Consider the following 27,344-nt stretch of genomic DNA (forward strand, 5'->3'; position numbering starts at 1 on the left):
CATAATGGGAGCCAGTCCTTTCCCCAAAGAGATCACAGTCTAAATAGACCGAGGGTGGGAGAGGAAACAGACACAGAGAGAGGGGGTGACTTACCCAAGAGCACATAGCAGGTCAGTGTCAGAACTGGGGGATAGGTTGCTTGACTCCCAGTCCAATGCTCCAGGACGATACTGACTCCAGGAGAAGATATTACTTTTCTAGGAGGTTCCTCTGGAATCCGCACCCTCTTACCAGAGGCGGCTCCAGGCACCAGCGCAGCAAGCGGGAGGTGGTGTTCCAGTCGCCACGAGGGTGGCAGTCAGGCAGCCTTTGGCAGCATGCCTGCGGGAGGTCCACCGGTCCTGTGGCTTTGGCAGCAATTCGGCGGCAGGTGCGTCGAAGGCACGGGATCACCCACAGAGCCTCCGCCAAATCCGCGTGACCAGCGGACCGCCTGCAGGCATGCCACCGAAGACCACCTGCCTGCCGTGCTTGGGGTGGCAAAAAACATAGAGCAGCCCCTGCCTCTTACACCCCCTCATACTTTCTCCCCATGACACACCCCACATTGCAGCCTGCCTCCCTCCCTCCCTCCAGCTATGGAGGACTGGATGTGGTTCCCCTGACAATCCATCCATGTTGCTACAGTGCTGACAAGTGAGAATCTCTCTCTCCCAGGCCCTGGTAGCAAACATGCTGCCTTCACAACTTTCTCAGCCCCTGTCCACCTCAGGAACTTGGGATCTAGATAGTTCCTTTTATCCAATCCATAAGGTTGTAGTGTGAGTGGTTCACCTAATTGGTCTCTCCAGGCAGGGACTGTAGCCCTGACCAGTGGCATGAAAATTTTTTAACACTGCCTGGGGCCATAAACTGTTGATGATGATGATGATGATGATGGAAAAGCCGACTCAACCCTAACCATAGATCAGTGGTCCCCAACCTTTTTGTGACCAGTAGCACATTCGTGTTTTCAGAAGAGCGTGGTGGGCGCCAACAATTTTTCAAGGCTTACTTTGTATTTGTACATTAAATAATACAAAAAAACATATTTAATATTACATAATATATGAATCCAGAGAGAAGAGAGAAGCTGGAGAGAAGCCACGAGGACAGAGAACACCGGTGCCTGCAGCCCTGGAGTGCTCTGTCCCCAGCAGGTGCGGGGCCCCAGATTGTCTCCTCTGCTGGGCACTAGGTGGGCCCCGCACCTGCTGGGGACCGAGAACACCAGCGCCTGCAGCCCCAGAGTTCTCTGTCCCCGGCAGGCGCGGGGATGTGGCTTCTCTCCGGCTTAAGCCGCGGCCCTGCACCTGCCAGGGACCTAGAACACTGGTGCCCGCAGCCTGCAGCCCCAGAGTTCTCTGTCCCTGGCAGGCGTGGGGCCGCAGCTTCTCTCCCATGCTGGGAACTATGCAGGCCCTGCGCCTGCCGGAAACAGAGAACATCGCGCCCGCAGCCTGAGTTCTCTGTCCCCGGCAGATCCCCTGCTGGGCACTAGGCGGGCGCACATAAATGCCCTGGCGGGCGCCATGGCACCCACAGACACCACGTTGGAGACCACTGCCATAGATTCTATGGGCACTGCTGCCAGCAGCATGGGCGGCAGGTTATATAGGTGTGCGGTGCCCGGGCTCCAGGAATATTCAGGGCCGGGTGCCCTGCTCCAGCAATATTTGGAGCTGGGTCTCTCCCCCGGCCCTGCCTGAATCGGGCCCTGGCCCCTGCGGGTCTCCCCCTGCCCCGTCCCTGCCTGGAGCAGGTCCCAGCCCCCGCCTGCCACCCCCCCCCATTTATCCCCCCCCCTGCCTTGCCACGTCTCTGCCTGACAAAAAGCAGCGCGCGCCTCTCCCCTGCCTGCTCTGTGCTGTCGGAGATCGGCTCCCGGCAGAACTGCTGTCTGCTGCCGCCGGGTCCTAGCGCCTGCCATTCACTAATGGCAAGGCGGGCTGCCCTTACCCTGCCCTTCCGCCCTTGCCCTGAGCCTCCCCAACGCCCCAAACCCTCAGCCCCAGCTAGAGCCCTCATCCCCCCGCACCCTAATCCTCAGCCCCAGCCAGAGCCCTCATCCCCCCGCACCCTAATCCTCAGCCCCAGCCAGAGCCCTCATCCCCCCTACACCCTAATCCTCAGCCCCAGCCCTGAGTCCCCCCACATCATGAGCCCCACAGCCCTCACCCCACACCCCAAACCTCTGCCCCAGCCCTGAGCCCCTCCTGCATCCTGAACCCCTCATCCCCAGCCACAACCCTCATCCCCCTGCACCCTGATCCTCTGCCCCAGCCCTGAGCCCTGAGCCCCCCCACAGCATGAACCCCTCATCCTCAGCCCCACAGCCCTCACCCTGCACTCCCTCCTATTCCCAAACTCCCTCCCAGAGCGTGCACCACCTCCCCCTTCCTACGCCTCCACCCGCAGCCCAGAGCCTGCACCCAAACTCCGTCCCAAAGCCTGCACCCCTCCTGCACCCTAATCCCCAGCCCAGGACCTGCACCCCATACCTCCCCCCGAAACCCCACCCAGAGCCTTAGGCAGGTGGGGGCAGAGTTTGGGGGGGGGCAGAGTTGGGGGGGGCAGGTTCTGGGCACCACCAAAATTTCTACAAACTTGCCACCCATGGCTAGCAGATCAGTGCATTTGTGAACAACGTAAACTACGTCTACACTACCCACCGTATCGGCGGGTAGCGATCGATTTTTCAGGGATCGATATATCGCGTCTCATCTAGACGCGATATATCGATCCCCGAATGCACTTCTATCGATTCCGTAACTCCACCCCCCGAACGGTGGTGGCGGCGTCGACATGGAGAGCCCCGGACATCGATCCCGCGCCGTGAGGACGGGTAAGTTATCGATATAAGATTCTTCGACTTCAGCTACGTTATTCACGTAGCTGAAGTTGCGTATCTTATATCGATTTTTCCCCTTAGTGTAGACCAGCCCACAGAAGAAACACCCGAGTGAAAATATTTATGGCCACTTGGGTCTGATGCAGTATCCTTTTCCCTCTCCTCTCCTTCTCCCCATGTTCATTTCTTCTCTCTCTCTCTCCTCAGAGCACATGGGACGTCCTCAACTTGTGAATGAGACACTGTTTATTTTTCTAAACCAGACCTGAATTGTGGCATGGGACAAGACCACCATGTGCTGGGACTGATTCAGGTTGTTGTTTTTCAGATGGGACACTTACACTCTGCCAGCCTAAATTTCCCCTGCAGCATCAGCTGGACACAGCATTCTTTTTTACTTCCTGTCCTTACCTATTGAATTGTATTGCGCTATGTCCAACAGCCATTCCAATCCAACATCTACAGTCTTTTAGCCAATGGGATTGTAACATACAGTAATTTAAGACAACCTTCTGCAAGTGGCTGTGTTTCATCTGATGTCACACTCCTGCCTTGCTTCCAAAATTGTCTTCTTTAATCTTTCATCTATTTCTCCTCTTTATGCTTTCCTTCTAGCAATCAGGTTCTTACAAAGAATTCCTCTTCCTGAGGGCTCAGGCCCAGGGCACAGCTATGCTTTATGCAGGATTGGAATGGAAACCCCCCCTCAACACGCACACACACAATTTTCATATTAAAATATTGTGACACCTTTGTATACAACACAACAGAGTAAATTGTGGATGCAGCAATTCAGACATTCCAGGATTATGGGGAATCAAATTTTGGTCTCTGGATTACCAGAGTATGATCAGAAAGAATTCCTTTAATGCTTGCACAACTTTACAGCCTAATTACCTGTGTAATATTTTGTCTCTGGACATGTACATGTAACTGTTTCATATTCCTTAAAATTGTATACAGTTGCAGAAGAATGATCAGATAGACAGATAATTAGCCATCACTATAATTCTACTTAGGGATTCTGCCAGCAAGATGCATTCTGAGCACAGTTTTAAGTGTTCTCACCCCATGGGATTTCCTTGTGTTCTGGTTTCATGTGTGCTATTTTAACAAACATCAACTTTGAACATTTCTATTTGAAACACTGGGTTGGATCCTCAGCCGCTGTAAATCAGCATAGCTCCATTGATCCCCGACGTCATCATCATTTGCTTCAGTGCAGCTCTGCTGATATCCCCTAGATGGGAATCTGATCAACTGTCTGTTTACACGAAATCCCATATAATCCTAAAAGGTCTATTAGCATTGATGTGGTGTGGGGATAATATGATGGTGAGACAGCCACACCGGCAACTTGCAACCCAAAGCTAGAGACCCTGAGTCAGATCCTTAGCTGGATACAAACTAGCAGAGAACCATTAGAAGACTCAGCTTCCCTCCTTCCTTAGCAACCCAACCAAGGCATTTCCACGTTTGACACTTAAACACAAGATGTAATTGTTGGACATGGAAGTCCTTATTCTGCTTGTCAAGTCTCTGTGTGTGCTGATAAAACCATGGAGTGCAATGAAAACTGCCCTGGGGCTTGCTACGGAGAGAAAGAGGGAGGGAGGGCAAGGAAGGAACAAAGGACAAAGCACTGAAGAGAAGATAAAAAAAATGAAAACTGTGAAATATTTTTACCAACAGAGAACTTGGCCGCTGTCCTCTGAAGGGAAGGGAGTCAGAACTCCTTGTCTCCAGGGTTTCCTTTAGCAAACCCAAAGTCAAAAGTAGAAGCTCTGTTGGGATCTTCAGTATTAAAGAGGCTCTTAGAAACAGTCGTGCTTCTGTATCACATGGTTTTGATATTTCTCTTCCACTAAAAAAAAAAAAGATTGCTAATGATGCTTGCACTGAGACAGGAATATTTCTCTTCTTTCAGAGTCTGACTACCCCTGCTGCTCGTTCCCCACCGGATGCCGCAACGAATAGTTCTGGCCTTCAGTTACACTTAATGAATTCTGGCAGGTATCGATGTTTGTTTCCAAACATGCTTGTATGTTTCTTAGAAGGATAATGCTTCTGCGCTTCTATGACAACTCCCGCCCTGAGATCTCAATGTGCTTTACAAATGTTGGATGAATGCCACCCCTGTGCAGGGGGCAGCGCAAGGGTTATACACCATTTGCAGCCACTAAGAGTGTTTCTCAAAGTATAGCTGGAATTAGAATAATGCCTACAAGAGATCAGGGCTCCATTGTGTATACATGGCACTATATAGATACACAGTGAAAGACAGTTCCTGCACCACAGAACTTGCAGTCTAAACAGACAAGGGTAGGAGGGAAAAGAAAATCAGAGAGGTGATGTGACTTGCCAAAGGTCACACACCAGGTTAGTGGCTGTAATGGGATTATCACTCTCATCTTCCGACTCTTAGTCCAATGTCCTTGCCTCTTGACTATCCCATGAACAAGTAATTAGTCCAATACAGATCTGTTCCATTGGATCCTACATACTTTGATCAAGTGTAACCCTAGTCTAGGGTTTTTGCAACACCAAAACCACAAAACCATGCGTTCATCAGACACTAACATTTACTGCCTTTCATTGAGAGAACTTGGAGCTACTCGACAAAATCAAAAGGCAGGGGTGAAATCCTGGCCCTGTTGATGTCAGTGGGAGTTTTGCGACTGGTTTCATCCAATAAATATCAATGACAGGCAAAAAGTGCTGGAAGAAGCTCATGGTTAAGGGTTTCTGTGTTGCAAAATTTAGACCACAGATGGTTGGGATCTGGGTTTCATTGGAGTAAAGCATGTCAGATCCATATAAATGGTTTTGGTTTTGAGTAATTCCTGGTAAACTATGAAGGAATACACTCAGCTTTCAGTCAACTCTGGAATTCACTGCTGCAGGGAGACTGCTGAGATAAATAAATAATGTAGGGGGACTTTTTAAAGGACCGGATGATGATATGACCATTAAATATTTGGAGTTAAACAGCCTAAGTGGTGTTACAGGACTAACAAACCCAAATGCATTAGGGAGTAAACCGATTGCCTGTGGGAGAGTGGGTGGGGAATAGGAAAGAAATGGCCAGCCACTAACCAGATCTTCAGCTGGTGTAAATTGACATAGCAGATTCAAGTCACTGGAGCTGTGCTGAGTTACAGCCGCTGAGGATCTGGTCCTATACTAGGGTGACCAGATGTCCCTATTTTACAGGGACAGTCCCTATATATGGGGCTTTTTCTTATATAGGGTCCTATTACTGCCCCCCCTCCCCGATTTTTCTTGCTGTCTGGCCACCCTATCCTATACAGTGATGCACTCTGGGCATTGAGAGGGATTTTCACTTTGTTCTGGACCATCTGGCATTAAACTGCTACCCGAGATGGGGTTTCCAGACTCCATCTAGCAGCTCATTTGATATGGTGTGACAAATTTTATCATCCTATGAATTAGAGGACTCTGTATCCAGTGAAAATAGCAAGGGAATGGAATGTGACCAGGACACACAAGTTAACAATATCCTCCACTCTTGCAAAGATGTGCCATGGGATTTTTCATTACTACAGGTAGTCAGAAGGACTTTGCTTTTAGATAGAGAAAGACAGAGCAGGTGATGTTCAGATTCAGATCCAGATCAGGAATGAATTTGAGGTTCAAGGCCAGGGTTTGAGAACCACAGAAATACTGTCATTGTAATGAACTGGCCTGTATGTTTATCTACCACTGCCTTCCCTTGGATGAAATCAGTACTGCTTAGCTATGTCATAGTCCCTATAGTGCTACTGGGAGATTCTCCTTTAGTTCTAGCAGGGGTGGCCTGTGCTTTTAGCTGAATTCTATCCCTGCTATTGCCATGAAGTTGGGTGTGTGCAGCATAGTGACTAGACTACCCCATGTCCACAACATTGTGTTGTGCTATTTAACTATGCACCATACCCACGTGTTTATAGCATATCAGAACTGAGAGGGCTAGGAGCTCCTGGCTTACAACATTTAGATATTAATATGAAAAGGTCTTACTGATAACTTTTTCTCATTATTTCTGTGTTAATGTAATTTCATGCAAACTTCCCCTTTCCGACACCGCTCCTGATTGCCTCTACACTTGTTCTATGCTGGATCAGCCCCCCAGCAATGCTAATAACAGCTTCTGGATCATTTTTATTCATTTTGTGCATTTCACTCACAGTACTTCATGTGACTTATGTATCCCCTGAAGCTCATATTTCTATTTGAATTGCAGGGCAAGTAGTGGGTTTTAACATTCTGACGGCACACACATTCTTCTTTCTCTCGAAATGAAAGATCATTTGAACTTTGAATTGCATTAGCATGACATTTTTCTACTAAATTACCCTGGCTGCACTCAACAGCCTGAAAAGAAACAAACCACTTTTAACTCTGTGTAGGTTAGGTAAATTTATAAATATCAGGAGTAATGCATGAGGGATGGAAGGGGAGGGGAAGGTCTGGAGAAGTATTTGGCGTTCTCCACAGTGGAGGCAAAGCCCATCTGTGATCCTTCCAGATCTGAGCCAGGATGTACACCGTCCTTTTCCAGGACACATTTGAACCATTGAGGTCTGAGCGTTAGTCACTGACTAATCAGGAGTCAGTTAAGCCAGCAGAGCTTGCAGCTGGGATGGCTTCACGTTCATTGTCTATTTAGACACAAGCCAACAGTATTGATGTCCCTCTAACTTTCACAATCTATCTGCCTACCTACCTATTCAGATCACTATAGTGTACAAGAGCAGGGGGGGGGAGAATTAAGGTTGTCAAGGACTGTACAATTTACTTTTTGGTTTAACTGCTGCTTTCTTTGCTCTCTCTTCCACTCTAAATAGGTAAAACAGGCATGAATAACTATCCTCATTTCAGAGATGTGTAACTGAGAGATTAAGTAACTTGCCCAAGTCCACACAGAAAGTCTGGGGTAAAGCTAGGAATCAAACCCATCTCTCCAGCAAGCCCCTTAGTCACAAATGACATCCCTCCCCTCTAAACTATAAGCCGCCTTCTTCCCATCACCATCCGTAGGCACTGCCAATTTAACTGTTTCAAAACCCTGTCTCAGAAAAACCTTGAACTTCAGGGGATTCAGAATCCTGATCTATATCTGAATTTGTATCTTGAGCTCTACCTCTAGCTGAGACATTTTTAAGAGTAACAGCTTTCATTCGCTGTGATGCTATCTAGGATAAAAGTTCAAGGAGTATTGATCCTCATGCTCCAGGGGATGAACTGCTCTATGCTGGGGTCAGAAAGGAACTTTCCCCCCTTGGGAAATATTGGACAGCTTAAAGCATTATGGGTGTTTTGTGTCATTCTCTAAAGCAACTAGGCTACTGGATTGGATGACCAATTGTCCTGTTCCAGTATGCCCAGCAGTTCCTGTGTGAGGTCTGTGCATTGCTATTGCACTGTTTTGAGAAATGACAGGCATCTTGTTTAAAATGGAGAAGAAGGATGCTCTCAGGGTTAAAGCACTGGACTCCACTCAGGACCACGTTTAGCTCCAAGCTCTGCCATAGCCTCATAATGTGACCTTGGCAAAGTTATTTAATTTCTCATGCCTCAGTTCCCCATCTCTAAAATGGGGGGATAATAATACTCCCTTGTCTGTCTATTTAGATTGCAAGCTCTTTGGGGCAGATACTGTCCTTTATATGTCTGTGCAGCACCCCGCCCAGCAGGGCCCCAATCTCCGTTGGTGTCTCTAAGTGCAGACGTATCATAGACTCATAGAATATCAGGGTTGGAAGGGACCTCAGGAGGTCATCTAGTCCAGGACCAATCCCCAACTAAATCATCCCAGCCAGGATTTTGTGAAGCCTGACCTTAAAAAACCTCTAAGGAAGGAGATTCCATCACCTTCCTAGGTAACCCATTCCAGTGCTTCACCACCCTCCTAGTGAAAACGTTTTTCCTAATATCCAACCTAAACCTCCCCCACTGCAACTTGAGACCATTACTCCTTGTTCTGTCATCTGCTACTACTGAGAACAGTCTAGATCCATCCTCTTTGGAACCCCCTTTCAGGTAGTTAAAAGCAGCTATCAAATCCCCCCTCACTCTTCTCTTCTGCAGACTAAACAATCCCAGTTCCCTCAGCCTCTCCTCATAAGTCATGTGCTCCAGCCCCCTAATCATTTTTGTTGCCCTCCGCTGGACTCTTTCCAATTTTTCCACATCCTTCTTCTAGTGTGGGGCCCAAAACTGGACACAGTACTCCAGATGAGACCTCACCAATGGAGAATACAGGGGAATGATCACATCCCTCGATCTGCTGGCAATGTCCCTACTTATACAGCCCAAAATGCCGTTAGCCTTCTTGGCAACAAGGGCACACTGTTGACTCATATCCAGCTTCTCATCCACTGTAACCCCTAGGTCCTTTTCTGCAGAACTGCTGCCAGCCACTCGGTCCCTAGTCTGTAGCAGTGCATGGGATTCTTCCGTCCTAAGTGCAGGACTCTGCACTTGTCCTTGTTGAACCTCATCAGATTTCTTTTGGCCCAATCCTCTAATTTGTCTAGGTCCCTCTATATCCTATCCCTACCTTCCAGCGTATCTACCTCTCCTCCCAGTTTAGTGTCATCTGCAAACTTGCTGAGGGTGCAATCCACGGCTCCTCCAGATCATTAATGAAGATATTGAACAAAACAAGCCCCAGGACCAACCCTCGGGGCACTCCGCTTGATACCGGCTGCCAACTAGACATGGAGCCATTGATCACTACCCATTGAGCCTGATGATTTAGCCAGCTCTCTATCTATCCATACTTCTTTAACTTGCTGGCAAGAACAACAACATTTCCTCTCTCCCCAGGCACTCAGAAAATGATCACACTTGAACAGAACATCTCCATTCCTCCATGTCTCCCCACTCCAGAGAGCATGGCAGTGACCAATATCTCCAAAGCAGTCATCATGTGATGTTAATGGGTGGCAAGGACTGGAAAAACCTGGCTGTGCCACTGTCTGCACTTTAACCCTGAGAGCAGTTCCACAGCAATTCATACAAACCAGAATTGTTTTCCTTCTCCCCCCATCTGAGCAGTGGTTTGTTCTAAGTGGCTCCCACCCTTTTCCATGCCCAGGCTGGCATCTTCCAGGATGAATCTACAGGTTTTTTAGACCTCTGCCTTCTGCATTTACAGACAATGCATTTCCATCTGAAAAGGGAACTTAAAAGCTATTAGTCAGGGAACACAGCAGATAGTAACTATAGCAATGCATCAATCACTGTGCGGTAATTACACACCGCTGGGCTGCCTGTAAAGGCCAGTCTACCTGGCAGAAAATGTCAGTAATCAGCCTATTGGCAGCAGACAATACGGCATCATTTGTAATTCTTATGGCTGCATGTTCCTCGTTTCACAGGGGCTGGATGCTAATCAATGAGTTGCCATAGTTACCTGGCATCGCACAGCTATCAATACATGATGAGATGCAAGAAAATTAGAGGGGGCTTTCAGCTGTGACTGCTGGGAGGAGCTTGGAGGAGCTGGGCGGGGGGGGATCTGCCGGTATTGCCCCCCCATATACCGCAACAGGCAGAAGCTCTTGGAGCTTGTACTCAACTCTCACTCTGTGATCCCAGTGCTGAGTTCAAAGAACCCCGCTCTCTGCTCAACACAGCAGGTCCCTTGCCCTTCCCAAGCACCATGTAAATGGAAAAGTCCTATCGAGTTCAATAGGAATTACATTATGAGTAGAATTACAGCATCACCAAGAGGACTCAACCAAAATCAGGGGCCCCAATCATGCCGGACCCTGTATAAACACATAACAAGAGACAGTCCCTGCCCCAAAGACCTTGCAATCTAAGTAGACAAGATAGGCAAACACTGGGAAGAGAAACAGAAGGTAAAGTGACTTGACCAAGATCACACAAGAAGAATGTGGGGGATTGGGGAACTGGACCCACATCCAGAGGGACCTAGCTCAGGATCAACCCTTCTCTGAATGCAATAGGGTTTTGGAGGAATAGAATAGACTAGAATACCCTGGTGGTTTTAATGAGGAAGTTTAGCCCTACAAACTCAGTCAGCCACATCAAAAACAGAAGAACTTCAAAATCTGCCCCCAAAGTCAGGGACTTTCCTCTTAATCTTAGTCAAATGTGCTAAGGGGAGCAGGAAGATTTCTGCTAACGACCTAATTACTTTAATATGCAGCAGTATTAAAAAAGAAAGTGACACTTGATATTCAAGAAATTTAAGCCTAGTTACAAATCAATTAACTTCCTAAATTGTTCTTATTAAAGTAATTAAATTACCTACCTCAAGCTAGAATTTGAAGAGAAACCTTGAGTCTTTTTTATTTTTCCTCCACTGCTGCATGCAAACACTATTCTGTTTGGGGGGATTTGGTTCTCTTGTGAGACTGAGTTGTGCTGATATATTAAACGTCACACCAGGGAGGCAGTTTTGTCTGTTGGGAAGAACATGGAGACCGGGAGTCAGGGCTCCTGGGTTCTAAACCCAGCACTAAGAAGGAGTGTGGTCAAGTGGTTAAAGCAAGTTGTAGGGACTCCTGGGTTCTAGACCCAACACTGGAAGGATGTATGGTCCAGTGTTTAGAGCAGGGGAGTTGGCGTGAGGATATCAGGTATTGTTCCTCCAGTAGGCACTCAACGACCCTGGTTCCCAGTAGGTTATCTAATATCAGACTCATTACACCCATTCTCAGCTTATCTTGTCAGTTACATCAGCTGATACCAGGCTCTTTCCGCTTGTTCTCAGTCCCACTTTGGTGTGCAGCTAATGGGCCACTGTCCTGCAAGCTCCATGCAGATGGACCCCTGAATGGGTGCAGGGGTCTGCCAGCATGTATGAGTTTACAGGATCTTGGTGTCAGCTCAGGATGGCTTTTCTATCCATCACAGCCACTTGCCAGAAGACGGTAGACTGTTCCCTTAATGCTCTTTGGATGTATCTGGGTATGGTTGATACATGAGGTCAGGTTTATCTGTGGGGCTGCCTTTTATGAAGATGTTGATGGTCTGAGCTCACTGGCTTCTGCAACTACATATGCGGAATGTTCAGATTCTACCAAGATGAATGAGATCTTGGGTCTTTTGATGGTCACTAAACCTTGCCACTTTTCAACTAGTCTGCAGCTGCTGTCCTCATAAAAACAGGCTTTATTTCCACAGATGTTCCCAGCCACCCCTGCTGGGCAATTAGTGACACAACACCTTGACCTCTGATTCCCCACTGCCTGGTGCATTGTGTCCTCATATTTACCTGTGCAAAGGGAATGCAAAACTCTATCACTAGATTCTGATATGGGACAGGGTTTGCACTCGCTTGGCCCAGAGGTAAATGCCTACACAAGATGCAGGGCAGTGGAGAATCAAGCCTTTTGTGTGTGTTTGTCTGGAGGTTTAGGGAGGACAATTCATTTTTTAAACACTGGAGATAAAAAAGGAATGCCAGATCTGATGATACTGGCTAAGCTGTTAAATAGTCATAGCAGCCTCTTGTGGCCATGGAGAGTGGTACAGGTATGAGCTGTTTGAATCTTAGGGCCTGACCCTGCAAGACTGTTTTTGTATGAGTTGTCTCATTTCCTCACAGGAGCAAGGACCACTGCGGTGAGTAAGGGCTGGCAAGGTCAAGCCATCAGTCCGCATATTTTACTAGGAGAAGGAAAAACTTTCAGAATCAAAGTGAAAGTAGCAAGAAATCACTGGCCAGATCCTGAAGTCCTGCCTGAGTAAAGACGTCAGGATTTAGACCCATCACAACATGATTTAATGATGTGTCCACTCGGTGAGCAGATTCAAAAATGAAACTGACCAGGAACTCAAACTAAGATACTCTTTGTGCTGGAGCTGGCTCTACCGAATAAAACAGCCTTGCAGCTTAGTGACTAGCTACTTTAAATCAGCTTCTATCCTAGTAGTTCAACTAGGCCAGAGGTTCTCAACCTTTTTCTTTTTGAGCTCTCCCCCACCCCCAACATGCTATAAAAACCCCATAGCCCGGTTGGGCCACAACAATTGTTTTTCTCCATCTAAAGCCATGGGCCAGCATTAAGGGGTAACAAGCAGGGTAACTGCCCCGGGGTCCTACAATGCTAAGTTGCTCAGGCTTCGATTTCACTCTCTGGTGTTGAAGCTTGAGTCGGGTAACCAGATCACCTAGGTCAAATATCGGGACGGGGGGGGGGGGGGAAACAGGGACAGAGGGGGAAAAAATGGCGGCAGAGCAAAAAAAAAATCCCCCACCCCCGATTCCTCCTCCCTCTGCAAGCGCTGGAGGGAGGCCTGGGAGACTCAGGGGAGCGCGGGGCTGGGGTGAGTGTGAGTCTGGCCTGGCCCCGAGCAGGCAGGACTCGGGCACGGTACCTGGAGGGAGAGTAGGAGGCGGCCTGCAGGGCCAGGTGGCGGTTGTTCTCCCCACCTGGGCAGCGGGACTTGGGAGCAGCCGCTGCTGCAGCTCCCACTGCCGCGGGGGGAGGAAGCGGCCGCTGGCCAAGCTTGGCGGCTACGGCTCTAGCACCCATTAACCCCCCGAGCCCGGGCCTGCTGCGGGGACCCAGCACGCACCCAGCCCCTGGCCAGGCGCGTCTGGGCTGGCTGCCCAGCTGGTGCAATCCCGCGGGCGGCCCCGGAGTGTGGGCAGCAGGCCCCAGCCCCCCCATCCCGCTTGGGTCCCGCAGGAGAACGAATGGGGCTGGGCTGCCGATGCCTCCGCTGCGGGATTGCACCAGCCGGGCAGCCAGCCCAGACACGACTGGCCAGGGGCTGGGCGCAGCATGCGCGCTGCTGGGTCCCTGCAGCAGGCCCGGGCTCGGGGGGTTCTGGCCCGGGCGCCAAAGCCGCAGCCGCTGAGCGCCACATGCTTGGCCGCTTCCTCCCCCCGCGGCAGTGGGAGCTGCAGCAGCGGCTGCTCCTGAGTCCTGCTGCCCAGGTGGGGAGAACAGCCGCCGCCTGGCCCCGCGGGCCGCCCCCCTACTCTCCCTTCAGGTACCGAGTCCTGCCTGCTCGGGGCCAGGCCAGACTCACACTCACCCTAGCCCCGCGCTCCCCTGCGTCTCCTGGGCATGGCATGCTTGGCAAGAGGCGGGGATTTGGGGAGGGAGCCAATGGGGGAAGGAGGGGGCAGAGTCAGGGTGGGGGAGGGCGCGAGCCCTTCTGGGCTCCGGAGCCTTTGCTTGTTTGTCCAGTGTCCCGACCTAACATTGGTCGGGACGCGGGACAAACAAGCAAATATCGGGACAGTCCCGATAAAATCGGGACGTCTGGTCACCCTAAGCTTGAGGTTCCAGGCTGCAGTCCTGCGCGGCAGGCCTCTAACTTTATTCCCTGGGCCCTATGACTAACACTGGCCATACTTGGCAGACCCCTTGAAACCTGCGTGCAGCCACCCATGGGGCCCAGAACCCCTTGTTGAGAACCACTGGACTAGGCTATCTCAGAGGATTGAATGTAGCTTTAAGCCATACTCTGCTGGAGTAACTCCCTCTCTCACCTGACACCCTCTTTTCTCTCCCTGTTTTCTGGAGTTCTGTCACTAGGTTGCAGTCATGACCAGTGCTGTGAGAATAACTGGTTTTGTTGGTTTGCTGGTAGTTCCAAAACAAAGTTGGGGGGAAAAATTGCTTCAAGCTGACCCAGGAGGAAAATTATCCAAAATTTTCAGCAAACTGAAAAGTTGAAAAAAAAATTAAACAAAAAGTCATTTCAAATAAAAACATTGAAACATTTCATTTCAAAAATGTCAAAACAAAATATTTAGGGTTTTTAAGAATTTGGGCTTTGAGGGGGAGGGGTGTTTGACCAAAACAATTTGAAAAAAATGAAACACATTCGCAAAATGTTTCAATCAACCCAAATCTGCATTTTTCTCCCCCCCCCCCCAAAAAAAGTTTGAGTCAAACAATTGCCCCCAGCTCTAGTGATGACTACGTTACACCACAAGTCAAGGACAATTTAAACCTCATGTAGTTATGATGCATGTTCCTTCATGCACAATTATTTTCTATTCCAGAAGCAACTAGAAGCCCCTGCTGAGATCAGGGCCCCATTGTGTTAGATGCTGTATGGCCACATAGTGAGAGACAGTCCCTGGCCCAAGAGTTTACTCTCTGAGTAGACAAGATAGAGAGGTGGAGCAACGACACAGAGAGGGGAAGTGATTTGCCTGAGGTCACATAGCAGAAGTAGGAACAGAACCCAAATCTCCTGCCTCTTCCTAGCCCAGTACCCCAATCCGCTAGACCCCCTTGACTTTCTCACTCTCCAGAACAATTCTCCACATGTGTCCCCAAAAGGGAAGGCATTCTGTTGTTATACGTCCCCTTCTCTGGGAGAGGTCGATACCAGGCTGCACACATGCTTCTGCCATGCAAAGTGCCCTGGCTTTTTTCCAGTGTGCCTGTTTAGCAAGGATGTGGCCAGCAGAGAGCAGCACAAGCTAAGGACAAAGGCCCTTCCACCAGAGGCTGAACACATTGTAGTAAACCAGATGCCATGCCTCCGGTAGTCCCATAATCAGGGCCGGCTTTAGGCTGATTCCCCCGAATTGGGCCCGGCGCCTAAGAGGGCCCCGCTCCCCCGGCCGGAGCACAGCAAGTCCTGCAGCCCCGGCCCAGAGCACAGGCCGTAATAGTCTGATCTTTGCAGTCCCAGATGAATGGGAGAGCCCCCTGCATCCATACCACCCTCCCCACATGGCCTTAGCCCCAAGAGCTATAGCCAATGTCTCTCAGGAATTAGCGATTCCTTACGCGTTCTCTCTTTCCTGATTTCATCTGCCCTCTTCTGGCTTTTCCCTCTTAACACCATTAACCTCAGGGACCCTTCTGTTCACTTTTCCCCCAGGCATTAGTTGGCCAGTGGCCCTGGGTGCAAGATGTTCCCATTTCAGACAACATCTGAGGATCTGGTCCCAGCAGGAGAAGTGGATCAGAACATCCTCCTTACTTCCAAACTCTTAGGAATGGAATCTCCACTCAGGGGGAAAAAATGACTCTTGTGGCATCCGTCTCCCCAGCTGCCTTGTTCTGCAGATATGACGTCCGTGTCCCTTGTTCTCTGTTCACCCCGTTTGGTCACTATTAGTGGCTGAACTCCCTGAGTGCACTGCTGGCTGAAAGCTCCAGGATTTTTACTTGATTCCTTGCACTGTGGTCGAGTGACACTGATTGACAGCCCCCCAGTGACTGGTCTGTCACTGAACCCTTCCCCACAGTGACAGCTCTCCCGTTCCAGGGAGAGGCAAGGTGCCCTGGGCAAGAGCCAGCTGTCAGTTTAGCATCTGCTCTGAGATAGGATTGCTTTGCCCTTTCACAGCTCCAGAGTGGCAGCTGACCAGTTCCCTGCTTCTGCTCCTCACCCGAGGGAGGCTGGGAGAACGCAGCAGAGAGATATTAGCCAAAGTTCATCTCCTGTATGAGCCACCTGTGATGTGGCCAGGAGTGGGTCATACATCCCCTGCCTATTGCGTTTGTCAGATGCTTTCAAAAACAGCCAGGGAAAGTGTTTGCATCTATCTAATTTTTTATCTGGGTTGTGTATTCCCAAATTGCAGAACAACTTCGGGTCTGTGTTTATATCATCCTCTTGCTCGCTGGCACCTTGTTTATTGCACCTCTCTACGTGCATCATCATTTCTGCCTGAGCTACACAACGTGCCTGCGTTGCACCCACAAAAATATTCATGGATAGGCAAACAGGTAACCACACCTATAACACAGGTCACTGCATGTACTACTACCTCTTATATACCCATGGCATCTTTCAGCCCAATGGATCCCAAGGCACTCTGCCAGCTGTTTACTTGCAAGGCTGATGAAATGCAGCTGCCTCTGGGGTGAACGGCGGGTGATAGCCACTCACACAGCACAAAAGTCATACTCTCTTGTGATTATGTTTCAAATACAAACCTTCCAGTTGCCTCTCCTAAAATATAAAATAAACCACAATCAACTGGACACAAAGAAATTGCATCTTGGAGGATCTCAGTGGCTCAGGGTTTAAATCCAGGGGTGCTAGGGACACCATACATTTCAGCATTCCAGGACTGCTGAAACTTACTACAGACAAAGAGACTACAGTGGACATATATCCCAAGGCTCCAAACCTATTAACTGCAAGGCAGTTAGAGAATCGTTTTTTCTGAGTGTTTGATGGGTTTATTTATCCTCACCGAGTAATTGCACACCATGCGGTTAGGCAGCACGCTAATGACACGCAAGGAGATGCCGACTTGGAGCTAGAAGCTGGGAGGTTGGGTGTGTTCGGAATATGCACACGCCATCCCCATGGGATTCCAGGTACATGCCAAGATCAAGCAACAGATCTGCCTTTTCATTTTAAATAACAGCACTTGAGTTTGGCACCTGGAGGTCACATGTGCTCTTTCCTCTCCAGGGTGTGCATGTCCAGGACGCTGACTTAGGATCCCTCTGATGCCAGCTGGGCACTGTTTACTCTCTGTCAAGGACATTTCCAGCTTCTTGTGCCAGCTCAGCTCTTCCTACTCTCCTGGCCAAAAGGGGAAGTAGGCTTAACTGAAGGGAACAGAACGCTGGAGAGAAATGGGAGGCTCAATGGGCTAATGCAAAAACCTGTCCCTGTTGCAGTGAGAAGTTGTTACTGGGAGGAGGGAGAGGGCTAAACATAAGGGAGTGTGAGGAAGACAGAAAGAAAGAGGAGAGAGGAAGAGGAGAGAGAGGAATGAAAGCCTCTCAGGTGACTTTGGCCCAGGCCCAGGAGTGTGGGTGTTTTAAGACAGGAGGAAGGAAAAGATACTGGAGACAGGGAGAAGGAGAAATGGAGAGAGAGGAGGTGTCTCTTAACTGAATCACCACAATGAAATCTCTCTCTTTGCCCAGAAACCAGCTGAAGCAAAACAAAATTCCATTTTCCTAGAACCCTAGTGGGTTCGACCTTACCTTGGGCTGTTGCAAAAACAAAGGGAGCTCTTGATGCAAGCAAAACCATCCTTGCTCTGAAAACAAAGCCCCTCCAGCTCCCCACCTGAGCCAGCTCCTGCCTCAGCCCCAGCCATGATTCTTCCCCCTTTAAATATAGGGCAGGCTGGGTCAGCACTTCCGGGGATTCAGAAAAGAGCCAACTAACTGATCACTTGGCTATTTGCAGCAAAGGCAACCTATCCTAGCATACGTGCGCAGAGGGGTTTATGATATGGAGCAAACGAGGAATTACCCATGCAAGGCAGAACATTAAAGAATCCAGCAGACACGGCATCTGTATAACTGAGCGATGAACGCTCCCTCTGGGCTGCAAATGGTGCTAGCCCATGAGTCAGCTGGCGTTTGGATCCTTTCCCATGTTTCTCAGTACTCCTGCCTCCAGACTGCACTCTAACACATAGACTAGGCTCCCACTACAAAACAAAAAGCCAGAGGCGTGCCGGGTTAAAGACGACACTGTGTAGCTGCCATGACTCCATCGAGTGGCTCTGATGTGAGGGAACCCAGCCATTGATTGAGCTTTTCCCTTTAGAAAAATTACCACAAAAACGGTTCTAGGCAGTAGAGCGACATGCACCCTGGTGCGGAGCCCATGTAACCCACTGGTCAGGGTGTGTGTTACAGGTCCCTCTCTGTGCCCGACCCACAGATAATATGCATCTGTTACAGCCCCACATGAGGGAGTTTGGCTCTTTAGCTCAAGCTGCATCAGCATATGCCTTTAATTCTCCAGGTCCCTGGTTTAATCCCCTGTAGGATGGCAGCACAAGTTCTATGCACCACTTAGGCTCCATTTCTGAGGGTGAAGTTCTTTTAGGGCTATTAGAGTCAATGAGAGTCTTTAGACTGACTTCAAAGGGCTTTGGATCAAGCTGTTAGGGTTTAAATCAAAATTAAGTGATGCATAAACCCTATTCACTTCCAAAGTGGATTAAGAGAAATCAGAAAAAATGACCCTTACTCCAGAATAAGAGTGTCCACATGGGGAGCTATTCCGGACTCTCTGTTCTGGTCAATTTCCCCATGTATATATGCCCTAAGTGAAACAGGGAGGATTCCTTTCTTTGTTTCATTAACTGAGCTAAGCTGTACTTAGTCCCCCGAGCCATTCCAGCAGGGCCTTTTAACCCAGTTTAAACACCATGTATTTGTGTTGGGATAAGAGCTTGTTATATAAGCTGATCCTGAGTGGTTCTGAAAGGTGCAGCTCAGAAGTGGGTGAGTTTGCATTTTACTTGGGTTGCCTTTTTTTTTTTTTTTTGGCACATGCACGTGTGGTGGTTTAGCTGAACGAACAATGAATGTTCCATTTTGCACCAGGGATTTTGGGAGGCTTTTTAATTGATGTCTGCAAAGTGCTTGGAAATCCTCACAGGAGCAGTGCTGGAGAACTGCAAAATATTAGACCATGTCTATGTTACAGCAGCTGCAGAGCTATGGGGCGGGAGCGGTACCACTGCTGCACTGCGGGGTAGACATTTCTTACATCCAGGAAGAGGTTTTTCTATCGATGTAATTAATCCACCTCTCCGAGATGCAGTAGCGAGGTGGATGGAAAACCTAACCACATCCATACCAGCGTTACGTCAGCCTAACTCCAGTGCTCAGGGCACACATTTTTTCACAGCCCTGAAGGATGTAGCTAGATGGATCTAACTTTTAAGTATAGACCAGGCCTTAGGGCTTGTCTACACTACCGTGCAGGGTCGATCCAAGATACGCAACTTCAGCTACATGAATAACGTAGCTGAAGTCGACGTACTTAGATCTACTTACCACAATGTCTTCACTGCGGTAAGTCTATAGCTGACGCTCTCCTGTCAACTCCGCTTGTGCTCCTCGTTCTGGTGGAGTACCGGAGTCGACAGGAGAGCACTAAGCGGTCGATTTATCGTGTCTAGTATAGGCGCGATAAATTGACCCCTGCTGGACCGATAGCTGCCTGCCAATCCAGCAGGTAGTGTAGACAAGCCCTCAATGTTACTAGGCCTTGTCCTCCTGGGGAGGAGCCCCAATTGCTGAATCTGGTGTAGCTGTGTTGTTGATGACCCCTGAGCGCAAACGAGGGTAAGCCACATCATGCATTTACCTCCTTTATTATCGCGGTTGGTGCAGATCCCCATTTGCCCGTGTTCGTACTGAAGGTCCAGCCAGGCAGCTGCATTGAATGCTGAATTCCTGTGTGTAGACAAGGATTTCGCTGTCAATTCTGCCTTTAAAATGCTTCCTGGAGAACCCTCCTTTCTCCCCCAACCAAAGACGCACTAGTGTTCTTCACAGCATGTGAGCAGATGAGATGAAATAACCACATGCCCCAGACCTTCCCTCAGCACTCAACGCAGGGGTCTCCTTCTGCTGTAAGGGGGAGAGGCTCCATGAGTAGGTTTGACAGACATCTGCTCAGGATTAGAAACAAAAACGGGAATTTCCATGGGGTGGAAAGGAGTTAGGTGCCCAACTTCTATGGAATTTTGATGACATTTGGATGTGTAAGGCCCAGATCTGGACCTAATTCCCTTAGACTCTTGAAATCCCAGGCAGCCGTTTATTTTTAAAACTTATAGACTGATTAACAAAACAAAGCACAGCAAGGCCCAAGCCCAAGCTTTTCCCTGCCAATGGGTTGTGGAACATTTCTCTATAGAGAGACCTTATCATCAGGGCTCGAAGCAGACATATCAAAATACTGTGATGTGAGATACTTTGGTTGGGTACTTTGCACAGGGGCCTTGTTTTTAATTTGCTTTCAATTGCTGTGTGAATAAATAAGGAGAAAAAAAAGTGAGAAACAGAGGCAGGGATGAAGCTGTCCAGAATCTCATTCCTCTGCTGCATGCCCAGTTGGCAATTTTATTTTAAGAATAGAAAATAGGCTTGAGATGGATTGAAATTTTACTGGTGTGACCCACTGTTCAGTGTGTGCTCCATGTCTCCTTCAAATGGCTGAGCCACAAAGGTTTCTTGAGTCAGCTGTCAGGTTTTCCCAGTGCTCAGTTCCCAGAATGGGGGCCACAATTTCGAAAGTGCGGAGTACCTGACATGCTGAGCACTTTTGAAAATCTGGTCACTGATTTTGGTGCCAAGTGGACAGATTTTCACAGGAGCTCAGCACATACATTTGGGGCCAGGTTTTCAAAACCACACCGCTCCCTTTTATTGCTGACAGGTCCCATGGCTGCCCAGAGTGGGCTCAACTGCACTTGCTTTTGGGCTGGAGATGCAGCACGTACTGACATCTCACTGGCTGGCCATTCCATTCAGCCAAAGGTGATCAGGCTTCAGAGAATGCTCCTGCGGTGCTAATTGCATATCAGTGAGGTGGAACGTTCCTGTAACCACAGACCTGGAATGCTGTAAAAGTGCATAAAGAGATGTATGCATTCAATTATGCAAAAAACTCATCCTTTATGGGCTTTGGCTTCTAGTTTATAATACATTAAGCTAAACTGCACAGCACGTTCGGTTTTCATGGATGCCCATAAACGAGAATGGCAGCACGTTTGGGAAAGGGCTTGCAGAGCAGGCTGCCTAGTTGGAATGGATCATTTACCTCTCCCATTGCACTAGCTGTACACTAGCAGCATTCCCCAGGAGTAGGGGTGTGGGTAGGGTGACCAGATGTCCCTATTTCATAGGGACAGTCCTGATTTGGGGGATTTGTCTTATATAGGTGCCTATTACCTCCCATCCCCTGTCCAGATATTTCACCCTAAGTGTGGGAGAAAAGCAAATCAGGTGTGTGAGCCCAAAAATGGACCAAAAAGGAATTGTGGGCTGGGAAGAAACGGATTCTGCAGAATGATGCCAGAAGTAGTGTGATGGGGTATAAGGATGAGCTACTAAGCAAGATATGAATCCTTGGAGTCTGGAGTTACAAAGGGCTCAGCTCTGTAATGGGTAAGCCAGTCTCAAACAGTCATGGAGACACTCACCTCCTGAAGAGCTCCAGTTTCAGTAAATGCACCAAACTCAGAGCTAGTTTCTGCCCACTCTTGCTCATGGTGAACAGTACCTTACTCTGTGAGTACCTCCATTGAAACCAATGGGGCTACCTGTGGAACAAGGCACTGGTCAATGTAAGGGAGGCCAAATCAGACCCCAAGCATTGAAGCTTAATCTAATATGATCATTATTCTATGCCTAATATAGACCAGCTACATATTTAATGAGGGTTAACTACTATGCAATAGAAATACAACTAGAGCAGCCAGAGTGTATCTCTGTGGGGGAAGTAGATACCTAGATAGCGTTGCAGATTGTCAGTCTGTGCATCTAATGCACACATTTATTATGTGCACAATAGGTTAGGGGGTTACCTAACTGTACGATGTTTAGCTAGCTCTAGGGAGATACATCTTTCTGCAATTAAATGTGTTAATTAATTGATTCGTATTACTGAGAGCAGAGATATGTAAAACAATGCATTCATGCAAAAATATGTTAAAAAATGGCAATTGCGACTGAGGTGTTGATGATGTTTGGATGCCTGTCCCTCTGTGCCCTGGACTCAGGTGGTTCTTTTCACCCCTCCTACGCTAGCACCCCTGGATGCTGATTTCCTCCCAGCCCCATGTTAATTTCTTTCAATTGGCCCTGGTAGCTAGAGTCTTCCTGTCCTTCCCCTTATTCCTCGATTTGTTTTGTTCTTTTCTTTGCTTTCTAATTTTGAGAACAAAGGAGAAGCGAGGGGGAGGTGGAATTGAAGTGGCTTCCTTTTTAATTGGAAACACTTTCTTTCCCCCCCTCCCACTACAGCCCCCTCCCCACATTCCCAAGAGGGGCACCACTTATCATTAATGTAATGCATGAGTTATGAAATAAGTCAACTGTGGTGTCAGTCCAGCAGCCCCGCCACTCTCAGTTTGGGCAATGGGAGCGGCTGCAAATCTCCTCTTTTATTACAGTAATTACCGATGCCTCTATCACCATAAAAATCAAATTAGTCTGCGGCAAGATAAGGCCCCAGCCCAAGGCTGCAGTGGGAGAACAGATGTGGGGGCTTGTTATCGGGAGACACAGCTCAGGAGGAAAAGAAGAACAAAAGGAGACCAATCAGGAATTTGGCTCCTCTCTGCTGAGATGACTGCGAAGGGGAACGAAGGGGAATGAGTAAAGGGACCTGGGTCTTAGTGTTTTCCCTGCCTCTGTTCAGTGCTGTTTTTTCAAACTGCTCTCCAGGAGAGGCCAGTCGCTTCAGCCTGCATCAGCTTGGGGCAGAGCTCCCGGCTGGATATCCTACCAGGGAGGTCTGGCTGGCAGATAGGTCTTGAAAGCAAAGGGTTGACTGAGGTGGCTTGGTTCACGGGGAATGTGCAATCTTCCCGTGAAAACAGCTATACTAGCGCACCTCAGCCCTGACCAGTCCTCAGGCCCTTTCGTTCTTCCTGCTCTGCTGATGCAGCCAGGACTGCAGCCTCCTGGCTATTCCATCCTGTTCACCACACTGTGACCTACCAACGCTCCTCAGTCCTACTCTGGAGCCCCACTGCAGTCCCAGTCCCAGACTCCAGACATGCCCAGCTCTTAGGGTGACCAGACAGCAAGTGTGAAAAATCGGGACGGGAGTGGGGGTAATTGGCACCTATATAAGAAAAAACCCCAAATATCAGGACTGTCCCTATAAAATCAGGACATCTGGTCACCCTAACAGCTCTACCACTGCCCTTCAGTTCCATTTTCAAGCCTACCCTGCTGTTCCACTCTCTAGCCCCACATACAGCTTTTCTGGTTTTTAGTATTCTTCATCTGCCTCCCATAAAGGAGAAAGGAGATGAGGTTGCACATCCCGCAGCAGACAAATTCCATGAGGTGAAATTACAAGAATGAGGTAAATCATTAACTGCAGCTGGGTCCCCCTGCCATCTTAATGGACTGGTGTAATGAACACATCACACAGGATTTATGACCACTGGATGCCAGGCATTGCAGTAACCTGACAAATTCACTTTGACTGACTGACATCGACAAGATCACACTGCCTGGCTCCCTTCAGTCTCTCGTCTTTACATTTGCCTGCAAAGTGCTATGCTACTCTGTAGCTAACACCAGTAACCCTGGAAGTTCATTGCATGGCATCGCAGTTCAGTAGATACCCTGCCAAGGCTTTGGCTATGAGCATCCTGGCCATGTCGAGCAATAGATATATCAACCTACCGGTTATTGCGTTACCAATCTGAGTCACTGTGACTGCTAGTGCAGCAAGAAGAGAGGGAAAGGGGGTGGCGTCTAGGGGAGGTTCTGCACACACAAGGCAAAACAAGGGGGAAACCTTGTCCTTTGTTGTGGGGAGGGGAATGTCCTTTGTTGGTGGGTATCATCCTTGTAATTATTTATATTGCAGTAGCACCTCCATGCTCCCCATTGTGCTAGGTGCTGTACACACACATAGTGAGGGACAGTCCCTGCCCCAAAGAGCTCATTGTCTGAACAGACAAGAGAGCGGGTGGGAGAAAGGAAGGATTACTATTCCCGTATTAGAGATAGGAACCCTGAGGCCCAGACAGTTCCAGAGACTCGCCCAAGGTCATCTGTTAAGTAAGGAGAGGTGCTCTGACATTACAGTGCAAAGGGCCATAAGAAGCACTGGAACAGACAGTCACACAGGGAGTCTGTAGCAGAACTGGGAAAAGAATGCAGTTCTCCTGACTCTTTCTCCAGACCCTTAACCACAAAACCATCCTTCCTTCATGTTACCCAGTATTGTCTAATAATGTCATCCCAAACAGGGGGAGGGGAGGTATGCGGGAGTGAAATGGTTTGATGATTAGGATGGCAGTGGATTCACCTTATAGGATGTACCAGCTCTATGGTTTTTTCTGTCCTGAGCTAACAGGAAATCTGTGTCTGCCCCTCTGCTAATGCCATGTCTACACTAGAAGCACTTTACGGGTATAGGTATACTGGCAAAACACTCCTGGCATGGACACAGATATACCATCAAAACTGTGCTTTGTACTAGTATCATAAAACCAACCTTCAGACGGAAACTATCTACACCCATAAAGCAAAGCATAGCTACATCTACACCAGGACCTTCCGCTGATACAGCTCTGTTGGTCGGGGATCACACCTCTTCACACCCCGACACACACAGTATGCTGGCTGAAGGCTGTAGCGTAGACCAGGCCAGAGAAGGACTGGGTATTCCCCTGGTCTGGAAAGCAAAAATGAGCCTGTGCTGTCTTTAAAGTGATGATTTCTCTCCCTCTTTTTGTTTTTAAAACAGCCCTGCCAGCACTCACACATTGAGCAGTTGCTAAGCATTTTGCTGCCCTAGGAGATGTTCTGCCTGGATGGTAGAACTGAGAGACAGCCCTCAGATCACCTTTTTTAAAGGGAATATGAGATGCAAAATTAGTCCAGGCCAATTGTGGAAATTAATGATCCCCTTGGAACTTTTCACAAGGATGGGGAGGGTTAGCCTATGTCCTGCCTCACTATACTTCCCGCCCCCAGCCGCCCCACCCCTGCAGTTCTAGGTGGATAGAGGACTCACCTTGCCTTTTGGCACTAATTTATTTTATTATATCATTTTGCAGTTAAACATCTGCCACATTCCTCCCCAGAGCTGACTGCATTTCAGTGATGGGGTGAAGGAATTCTGATATACTTTATAAATACCTTGTGATGTACATTGGGGTCTTTCAGGATGAAAGGCACTATGTAAACAGAAGATACTCTGTTTTATTAGTTATAGAGAACTGAAATATGTGTATAAAGAGAGACAGTCCATATACATGGGCCCTGTTCTTAGGGTGACCAGATGTCCCGATTTTATAGGGACAGTCCTGATTTGGGGGGCTTTTTCTTATATAGGCACCTATTACCCCCCGCCCCCAGTCCTGATTTTTTACACTTGCTGTCTGGTCACCCTACCTATTCTGCGGGGGCAGGGCCGCTGAGAGCAGGTTCGAGCCCCGGTGAAAAAAAAATTTCGGGCCCCCCAGCAAGGGCAGACCGGCTAAACAGGCCGACAAAGTCGGAGAAGCCGGGCCCTGGGCCCCCTTCCGGACCGCCGGTCCCCGGTAATTTGTACCCGCTTCCCCCTCCTCTCATCAGCCCTGGGCAGGGGGCTGCAGGTAAGAAGTGAAGTGGACTACCAGTAGGGTGGCCAGACTGCAAGTGTGAAAAATCAGGACAGCGGGTGGGGGGTAATAGGCACCTATACAAGACAAAGCCCCAAATATCGGGACTGTCCCTATAAAATCAGGATATCTGGTCACCTTAACTACCAGAGTGGTATGAGGGTCCCCACTGGAAGAATGGGCGAGGCTGCAGGTCAAGACTGAGGTGAATTGGCAGAGCTGTTTGTGGGGAGCCTACGACTGGAATAGCAGGGATGGCTAATGAACAGAAAAAGAGACATCAGCAGAGCTGTCTCCAGAAACCTCCCCAACAGCCCCTATCCACAGTATTGCTAGCCTTTATCCAGTCCTGCCAGAACCCTGTTTTTCAGTCCAGCAACACAGTATAATTTTTTAATTAAACAGCCCCTTGGAAAGGAAGGCACATATGTCTTTTAATCTTGAAAGCAGCCGGCTGCTGGCACTAGCCACTGAGCGATTCCCCGTGGGAGAGTCATCTCCGGCAAGAGGGATTTAGAAATGGGTTTCTCACATGCAGCAGAAGCAGGCGGCTTCCTCCGCTTCACAGCTAACAATCTCACCACTGCTGCGTTCTGTTTTCCACTTGGAGGGAGAGGGGGGCAACATTTCCCTTTCTTTCCTCCCCCTCCTAAACAGAATCAGAAAGGATTTTCTCCAGCAGACCCCTGTAGGATTCTGTATTGAACAACAGCATCTAATTACGCCTTTGGTAAAGGAACAGCCGCAGCTTGAATGAGCTGAGGAGCTCTCTGCACAGCCCACTGCTCCAATCTGGCTTTCCCCATCATCCCCCTGGAGTCCTGGGCCTGCCCAGCGTATGTCGGAAACACCATATGATCTATAAGGGGCTTTACATCTGGAGCTCTCTCACTGTTCTCTGAATCCAGGATTTATTAGCATCACATACATGAAGGATGTGAATAGCGAGGAGGTTTCTAACAATTCCCTCTACTGACAGATCCCCAGCCATCTGTGTTCCCTCGGCGGATTCTTGTCTCCCCCTACCCCCACACACTTTTAATACCCTGTGTTGTGTGCGTTGTTTTTAACACTTGAGCCAAGTAGAAATAATAACCCCGTTGGTTAAAGCAGGGAGTGATTGTTCTCAGCTCAAGATCCTGCTAACAGCTGCTTTTACAGGAGCGGATAGTGCAGCCTTTGTTCAGAATAAAATGGGCACAAAGAGCCAGGCAGCAGCTCTGCAGCTGTTAACAGCTGGAAGGGGACACAGGGCTATTTGGGACTGGGGCTCGCTGATGATTCCATTGATAAATGATTTCTTCTTCTTTTGCTCTTGAAAGGAAAACGCCGGGAGCTGTGGTATTTGTTCACCACCTTGTTACCTACCCCACTGGGTAATGAAAAGCACTTATGGGCTGATTACTGAAGACTCCTGTAGTGCTTTTTCTTTAGCCATTGCTGAAACGCAGCCACCTCTGGGGTGGAATGTGACA

General features: G+C 48.8%; 1 long non-coding RNA gene across 1 annotated transcript in view; it reads right to left on the reverse strand.

Annotated features, from left to right (window-relative positions):
- Window positions 1–3,651: 3,651 nt before the first annotated feature.
- Window positions 3,652–27,344, reverse strand: part of LOC120399117 — a 30,600-nt gene continuing 6,907 nt past the window's right edge. Inside the window, exons 2-3 of the long non-coding RNA XR_005594968.1 lie at window positions 19,875–19,963; window positions 3,652–4,695 (exon numbers count right to left, since the gene is read on the reverse strand). This is a non-coding gene — a long non-coding RNA (uncharacterized LOC120399117). The remainder of the gene's footprint in view (window positions 4,696–19,874; window positions 19,964–27,344) is intronic.

Source organism: Mauremys reevesii, linkage group 2 (assembly GCF_016161935.1).
Source record: "Mauremys reevesii isolate NIE-2019 linkage group 2, ASM1616193v1, whole genome shotgun sequence".
Lineage (NCBI taxonomy): Eukaryota > Metazoa > Chordata > Testudines > Geoemydidae > Mauremys > Mauremys reevesii.